Genomic DNA, 8621 nt, shown 5'->3' with positions numbered 1-8621 from the left:
TTTTGAAACCCTACTGCATGTCTGATACAGCAGCAGCAGCAGCGGCAGCAGCAGCAGTAGTATTTTACGTGAAATAATCTGTGGCTCTCACCTTTAAATAGAAACAAAATGATAAATTCAGTTTTGCAAGACTTCCCTGTTTTGGTTGTTTCTTTGTTATGTGGTGGAATGCCTGAAGATACCACCCTGTGTCAAGTCAGTAGTTTCACAGGATGTGGCTGAGCTTTAACATGAGATGTTAAAGAATAATTGGGCTCAAAACTCAGGCAGGCCGTCAATAATGTTTACCAAGTTTCTACCCCATGAATAGCAGGGGCCTGTGAGTAAGCTGGTTAACAAGCAGTTTCTGACCATCTACTCAGTATGCAATAGACAAAGTGCTGTGAGAAATGAAAGAGAACATTGAAAGCCCATGCTCTTGAAGGATTTTCTTCTACACACAAAATCCACAGAATGGAATTGACTTGGGAGCACTTACAAAGAAACATGGGAAATTAGATACTTCAAACTGATTTTAGAAAATACATACAGAATACATCATTGAAGAGCCATTAAGGTTGGGTGGGGTTTGTCCCAAGTCTCTCAAAGAGAAAGGAGATGTGTGGGGACCTGCTCATTCCATTGGGGAGTCACATACTCTGCCTGTATTTCTGGGTTTAAAAGGTTTTATTTTTTTTTTTTAATTGCAAAGTTAAAAATTTAATCTGAAAGCACTATTCCATGACATTCTGTTGGAGACTGGGTTCTGTATTAACATCTAGAGAGAAATCTTAGGTGACTTAGCACGGCTGGCAATGGATTGTTACGGTTAGGAGGCCTGTCTAGCTGTGATTGGTGGCATAGGAAAAGAAGGATGGGATTTGAAAGTGCTGAAAAGTTCTTTTTTCTTCTTCGGGGATAGCTACAGTTAAAATAAATGAGAAATTTGCCAGTGGTTTTGGCTTTAATTCTGCGAGTATTTATTGAATTGGTACCACAGAGGCTCTGGAGATGGTCTGTGATCTATCTCAGCTCTGTGAGACAGGAAAATCTCTAGTAAACAATAGAGATCACATGGAGCATCACATGGTCAGGAGTCTGTCTGAGGTCTTCCTGGAGCCATTTGCAGAGAACTTCTCCCTTTCCTTGCAAAACAAGAAAGCAATATAGAGCCATTTCCAGATTGCTGAAAGGAGAGACCAGACAGGGGCAGGAGGGATTGCTGGAGGGCAAGGAGGAAAGCAGACTAGCTGTGATGAGCACCAGGGAGAGGCCATGGAGACACACTCAGTGAGGACTTTGTATTCTGGTGGTTATTACGGTAACACCACCAGGAATGTCACAGTCCTTACAATAGAGGTTCTCAACACGTTTTTTCTTTCTTTGTTTGTTTTTTACAAGACACATACACAAAATAGTATACTTCCATGAGTATATTTATGGTATGCACATTCCAGCTATAACTACACTTCATTCAAAAGACTATTCCAGCAAATGAGAGAGAATGGTTTTATCATATGGATATCTAGAATCTGTTCTAATTTAATGTTTAAATTGAAATTAGTTTTCAGAGACATAAATCAAACTATATTATGCATATAAGGTCACTTATGACTATGTTCATAACACATATGATACAGCAGTTAAATTATATACCATTTAAACTAGATAGTCATATATATATATGTAAATAAATATAATCAGGGGTGTCAAACAAATGTATACACATTTTAAGAAATGTTATCTATGTATTACTTTTCAAAGTTGAATTGAATTACTGTAACAATGTGTAGTATGATGTTCGCTCACTATGAACGGGATGTAAATGATAAATGTCTAACTATTACATTGTTTTGTACACCTGAAACTAATAAAAAAAATAGAAAAAGAAAAAAAATAATTAATTAATTTTTAAAAAAAGATGGTGTTAATCAAATGAATGCTAGCGTCACCATGCAACAGGCAGGGCAGTCAAATAAAATGGTGAGAGCACAGTTGTCATTCGAGGAGCACAAGACCATTTTGAAGTGGTACTTGAAATTAGAGAACGTTGTGGAAGTACAACGACAATGGAGGCATGAGTGTGCAACAGAACCTCCAACACACCAAACATTTGTACGCATTCGTGATAAGTCTGAGATGCATGGTACTGTGTGTGATGTGCACCAGGGAAGATCTGGGAGGCCTCGCACAGCAACAAGTCCTGCTTCTTCTGCTCTGGTGTTGGGACAGTTTACACGCTCACCACAGAAGTCTACCAAACAATGTTCACAGTAATCAGAAGTGTCTGGCAGCTGATGGTAACCACTCTGAACACCTCTTGTAATTGCAGAAGTCAAACGTGACTTCTATTCATCTTTTGTTATTGATATATACTGAGTATTACAATTTTAATACAGGTTTTTTCCTTTCTTAAAATGTGTATACATTTTTTTGGTACCTCTGTATATAGATAGATATAGATATAGATATAGAGATAAATAGAGATATAAAGATATAGATATAGCTCTATAGAAATATAGGCATATCGCTATAGATATAGAGACATATAAATATATCTCTATATTATCTATCTATCTCTACATATAATCACCTTTATAAAATAAAATTCAGTTACATAAAAACAAACTCAAAAACAACATTTTAAGAATTTAAGACTTGGGGTGGTGAGCACACAACAGAGTATAGAGATTGTACACCTGAAATTTGTATAACGTTATTAATCAATGTTACCCCAATCAATTTAATAAAATTTAATAAAAGTAAAATTAAATCTATCTTAAAAAATATTAAGAATATTAACTTCATCACTTCTGAAAAGTATGTTTTAAACACTAAAGGCCAATAACTGTTGAAGTCAAAGGAGGAGAGATAAACCCTGAAAGACTACATGCATTTATTTTCTTCTTCCTAAACCTCTAAAACATCATATGCACCATTGTTTCTAGCTTAACTTGTATAATTAGAAAATTCTGATTTCTCTTCATCAATTTAACATAATTCCAGTAAAGATTATACGGGTGAACTACAAATTCTGTTTCTTCATCTTTGATAAGAAATGCAATTATCCAATTCCACATTCTGTTTTAGACTGCTCTCATTTGCATTTTTAAAAGGGAATATTTACAATTCTGGGTACTTTATCCATTAGCAATTACAGTTGCTAATAGCTCATAAATAACAGCAGTACACTGAGAACCACTATTTTAGAGGACTGGGCGTCTCAGTGCTGTCCTGAAGGGCAGAGAGCCAAAGTGAAAGAACAGCATTGAGAAGCAAGAGAGCTCAGGTTAGCCTGTTTCAGGAGCTAGGAAAATATAGATGAGCCCAATGCCCTGAAAAGACAGCAGAAAATATACGGAAATATCATAGGTTTTTCCTATTAGAAAAAGAGAAGTGACACCCTTTTAGCCAATTAATGAAATATCTGGCATGCGCTTGAACACAAAGACAGAAACCAAGATAAAGCAACACAGTAGTAACAATGATTAAGGCAGAAACATGTGTCTATGAAATGGAACATAGACTGGAGTTACCTAGTTACTTCTAAACTGATATCTAGAGATATGAACCCAACAGAAGAAGACTAAAAATATAGAGACATTCAGCATGGAACAAATGTATCCAGATTGGTATTGAAAATCTATGCCTAGGGAGTTCAATAGTTCTTTAATGAAGAAGGATCTGTGATTAAATTAAAATCACACTTCTATTATTCTTTTCTCTTTTTTAAAAAAATTTCAATTAGACTTGACATACAATATTGTATTAGTTTCAGATGTACAATATAGTAATTAAACATTTATATAACTTACAAAGTGATCAACTTGATAAATCTAGCACCCGCCTGACACCATACTTAGTTATTTATAGTATCATTGACTATATTCCCTATGCTGTACTTTGCATCCCTGTTACTATTTTGTACCGATTTGCACTTCTTAATCCCTTTCCCTTTTTCACTCATCCCCCGAACCTCCTTTCAACCTGGAAATGAAAATGTTCTCTGTACCTATGAGTTTGTTTCTGTTTTGTTTTATTGTTCATTTTATTTTTTAGATTCCACATATATGTGAAATCATATGGTATTTTTCTCTCTGTCTGACTTATTTCACTTAGCATGAAACCCTCAAGGTCCATCCATGTTATTGCAGATGACAAGATTTCATTCTTATGTCTGAGTAATATTCCATTGTATATATATACCACTTTTTGGTACATATGGACACTTAGGTTGCTTCCAAATCTTAGCTATTGTAAATAATGTTGCAATGAATATATGGATGCACATGTCTTTTCAAATTTGTGTTTTGGGTTTCTTCAGATAAACACCCAGAAGAGGGATTACTGGGATCTATTTTGTCTCTTGTTATAGCCTTTGTTTTAAAATCTATTTTGTCTGGTATAAGTATTGCTACCCCAACTTTTTGCTGCTGCTGTTGCCATTATCATGAAATATCTTTTTCCATCCCTTTATTTTCAGTCTGTGTGTATCTTTCAATCTGAGGTAAGTCTTTTGTATGCAGCATATGTAAAGGTCATATTTTCTTATCCATTCACTCACCCTATGTCTTTTTATTGAAGCATTTAAACCATTTACATTTAAAGTAATTGTTGATAGATATGGGGTTATTGTTATTTTATTATTCATATCTTTAATTGTTTCCTTCTTTTCCCTTCTTCTTCTCCTTCTTCTTCTTCAAGAAGTCCCTTTAACATTTCTTATAATACTGGTTTGGTGGTGATGAACTTCTTTAGCTTTTTCTTGTCTGGAAAGTTATCTTTCCTTCTATTTTAAATGATAGCTTTGCTGGGTAGAGTAATCTTGGTTGTAGGTCCTTGCTTTTCATCACTTTGAACACTACATGTCAATGCCTTCTGGATTGCAAAGTTTCTGTTGAGATTCAGCTGACAGTCTTATGGGAGCTCCCTTGTAGGTAACTACTTGGTTTTCTCTTGCTGCTTTTAACCTTTGGCATTTTAATTTGATGTGTCTTGCTGTGGGCCTCTTTGGGTTCTTTCTGTTTGGGACTCTCTGTGCTTCCTGAGCTTGTATGTCTATTTCCTTCACCAGGTTCAGGAAGTTTTCAGTCATTATTTCTTCTAAGAGCCTTTCAATTCTTTGCTCTTCCTCTTCTCTTTCTGGTACCCATATGTGTGAATGTTACTAAGGTTGATGTTGTCCTAGAGGCTCCTTAAACTATCCTTTTTTTGGATTCTTTTTGCTTTTTGATTGGGTATTTTCTGCTACCTTCTCTTCCAAATTGCTGATTCAATGCTCTGCTTCATCTAATCTACTGTTGATTCCCTCTAATATATTCTTCATTTCAGTTATTGTATTCTTCATTTGTGACTGGTTCTATTTTTTTTGTTTTCTATCTCCATTTTTATGTTTCTTATCTCTTTGTTGAAGTTCTCACTGAGACCATTGAACATCCTTACAATCTGTGTTTTGAATTCTGCATATGGTAAATTGCTTGTCTCCATTTTTTTAAGTTCTTTTCTGGAGTTTTGTTCTGCTCTTTCATATGGGACATGTTTCTTTTTCTCATTTTGGCTGCCTCCCTGTTTTTGTTTCTATGTACTAGGTAGAGCTGCTCCATCTCCTGGTCTTGGTAGACTGGACCTATGTAGTAGATGTCCTGTGGGGCAAGTGGTGCAATCTCCACAGTCACCTGAGCTGGGTGCTGCAGGAATGTCCCTTGTGTGGGCTGTGTGTGCCCTCCTATTGTAGTTGAGCCTTGATTGCTGTTAGCACATCAATGGGAGAGATTTATCCTCAGGCTGATTGGTTGTGAGGACTGGCCATGACTACAGCAGAGGATCTGTTGTGCAGGGGTTGACCTGCAGGATTCACTTTAGTGGGGCCCTGGTGCCTGCCAACTCTGCCCTTTGTGTGTGTTATTTGTTGAGGTGGTTTGGTGGTGTTCTGGTGTGGTCTGAAGATGGCCACTGGGTGTGTTGGTTCTGGGTCCTCTTGGGAGGGACTCTGGCGCAGGTCAAGTTCAGCCACTTCCTGTGCCCTTCCTGGGGCCACTTGGTATTAGCTACAAAGTGATCTCCAGATGGTTGCTACTTGTGTTGGGCTTGGAGGTGCCTGGGAGAGGTTAAGCTTTGAACCACAGCTGGCTGCCACTAGTGCTGGGCTTGGGGCCACTTAGCAAGAAGTATAAGACAAACCAAGGCCAGATGCTACTTGTTTGGAGTTTGTGAACCTTTAAGAGATTTTAGGAAAGTCCATAGTTTGTATGTAAAAGCCACTGGAAGCAGCTTGGGTGGACCCGCAGTTGGGTGAAGTGGGATCTCAGAATCACTGGGGCCAGGTGAATGGTGTTAGCCAGACTGATGGAGACTCAGATATGGTGCCCACCTTCACATAGAGGCTGAGTTGAAAGAGGGCTCAACAAAGGAACAATGGTTTCTGCTAGCACTTATATGTGGGAGAAAGCTGCATCAACAGCCCTTGCCCTGCAGCTAGATAATTCAGTTCCTCCTTGTATGTCTCTGGCACCTTTCAAGGTGCTGCCCCAGTGCTGAAGCTCAGAGTGAGTGGATCCATTGGCAAGTAAGTCTATTCCTGGGCCCTTTGAGAGGAAAACCTATGACTCCAGTAGACTTCTGTTTCATTCAACCACAATCTCTACTGGTTTTCACAGCCAGAAGTTGTAGGGACTTCTCTTCCAGGCACTGGAATTCTGGGCTGGGGAGCCTGCTGTGGGGTTGTGAAATCTTGCCCCTCAGGGGGACTTCCACAGCTGAGATATCCCTCCCAATTTTTAACCATCACACATGGTTGTAGGGCCAACCTGTTCTATGTTTCCACCTCTCCTACCAGTCTCCACATGTCTTCTTCTATATATCCTTATTTATAGAGCTTCTGTTCAGCTAGACTTCAGGTGGTTCTCAATGGTGATTGTTCTGTAGTTCACTTGTAATTTTGATGTGGTCACAGAAGGAGGCAAGCAGAGCATTTAACTACTCTGCCATTTTGACTGGAACCTCCTATTATTCTAATTACAATTAGTTACACAAAAGTTTATATTAAATGCTATATTTCCAAATCCAGTATAAGATTTATTTAACTCATCTACATAAAATATCTTATTCCCAAAGTCCTATATTTAAGGATTATAAAAACTCTTGAATTTAGGTGAGCTTAACCAACCAATGAGTCATGATTTTGGTGCTCAAAAAGATCTATCTACATTAATTGAGTTTTTCATAATGGGTGTGTATATTTATTTACTTACTCATTCATTCTACAGAATGAGGATACTTACTGTTCTAGGCTCTCAGGATGTAGCCACAAACAAAGCAGGTAAGTTGTTCCCTTATCTGAATGCTAAATAGAAACATTCTTCTATATGGTTATTCCAGGCCAGATTGCACTTGCTTCATCTTGCAACCTTCTTCAGTCTCCTTGGGTTGCAACTATCTTAGAAACATATCCCATGTGTTAAACCAGATTTCCAACACAGATTTCAAGCAAGGTTACACTGATTTTCTTTTTATATCATGATTTGAGGAGAAAACTACAAGGAAGATGTGAACAAAGACTTTCTACCCTCCATGAACAAAGAATTATCCAACACCCAACAAACTCTTAGGATGATTAATTCCTTCTGTTCTGACTGGATAATTTTTTTATAACCTCAGAGTGAAAAGTAGGAGGCCAGACAAAAAGAAGGAATGCTTATTAAACATTCACAAGCCAATCTTCTGAATGTTCTTATTTTGTGTGTGTGGTTTTTGTCATTGTTGTTTTGTTTTCATTGAATTTTAAACTCAAATCAGCAAAGGCAAACACGCAAGAAAGAAATGTCAAAAAGAAAAAAAAATTGGCTGATTAAAAAAAACACCAGATTTTTATAATAAAACAGTTTTTCACTTATTAACCCATCTATACTATCCGAAGTGGAATATTCCCACCATCACACAATAGTCCACATTGTGCTCTAAATTGTGAACAAATGACCTTTCCAGGAATGAATTTTAGTCACACATAATTTGGACAGCATTTGCCTCAACACACAATTCGGATGGAATTGTCTTTATTAATTTGTTGCTGCTATTTTGTTTTCTATGTCAACTGGATTTCTTTGTTTTTTTATAGGCCTCAAATTTAGGGTAACATAAAAGATAATTGCATGTCTACAATTTTTGTTTGTATAGTATGTAGGTGTTGAATATGTCTCTGGAATGATGTAGAGTAAATCTCTAGAAACGAAAGTGCTGGGTATGGAAATAAATATATTAAAGTTGTTACTGAGCCATAAGATGTAATTCCTTACAGACACCATATAAGAAGCAGATTCCGTGATACACATATAACCTAAAACAAAATAAGCAAACAGAAAATAGAATGCTTTTTTCCTGGTATCATGTCAATAAATAATTGATCAACAACTTGAGAGGCTCTAATTTTTGTACTACATATTAGACATGTCAACAATGTATATTAAAGTGTACTGAGAGTGAAATCCAACCCCTTTCCCTCATAAGCAGATTATTTTTTTCTCTGTATTAGCAAACTAGGGTCAGCAAATTCAGGATGGCTTGCCCTCACATTCCCATACCACACCCATGACAGCAGGAAATAATTCTGTGATTGACAAAAAATGTGCAAGCTATAACTCTTTGAA

This window comes from Rhinolophus ferrumequinum, chromosome 6, assembly GCF_004115265.2.
Source record: "Rhinolophus ferrumequinum isolate MPI-CBG mRhiFer1 chromosome 6, mRhiFer1_v1.p, whole genome shotgun sequence".
Taxonomy (NCBI): domain Eukaryota; kingdom Metazoa; phylum Chordata; class Mammalia; order Chiroptera; family Rhinolophidae; genus Rhinolophus; species Rhinolophus ferrumequinum.
Note: the sequence above shows the minus strand (reverse complement) of the source record.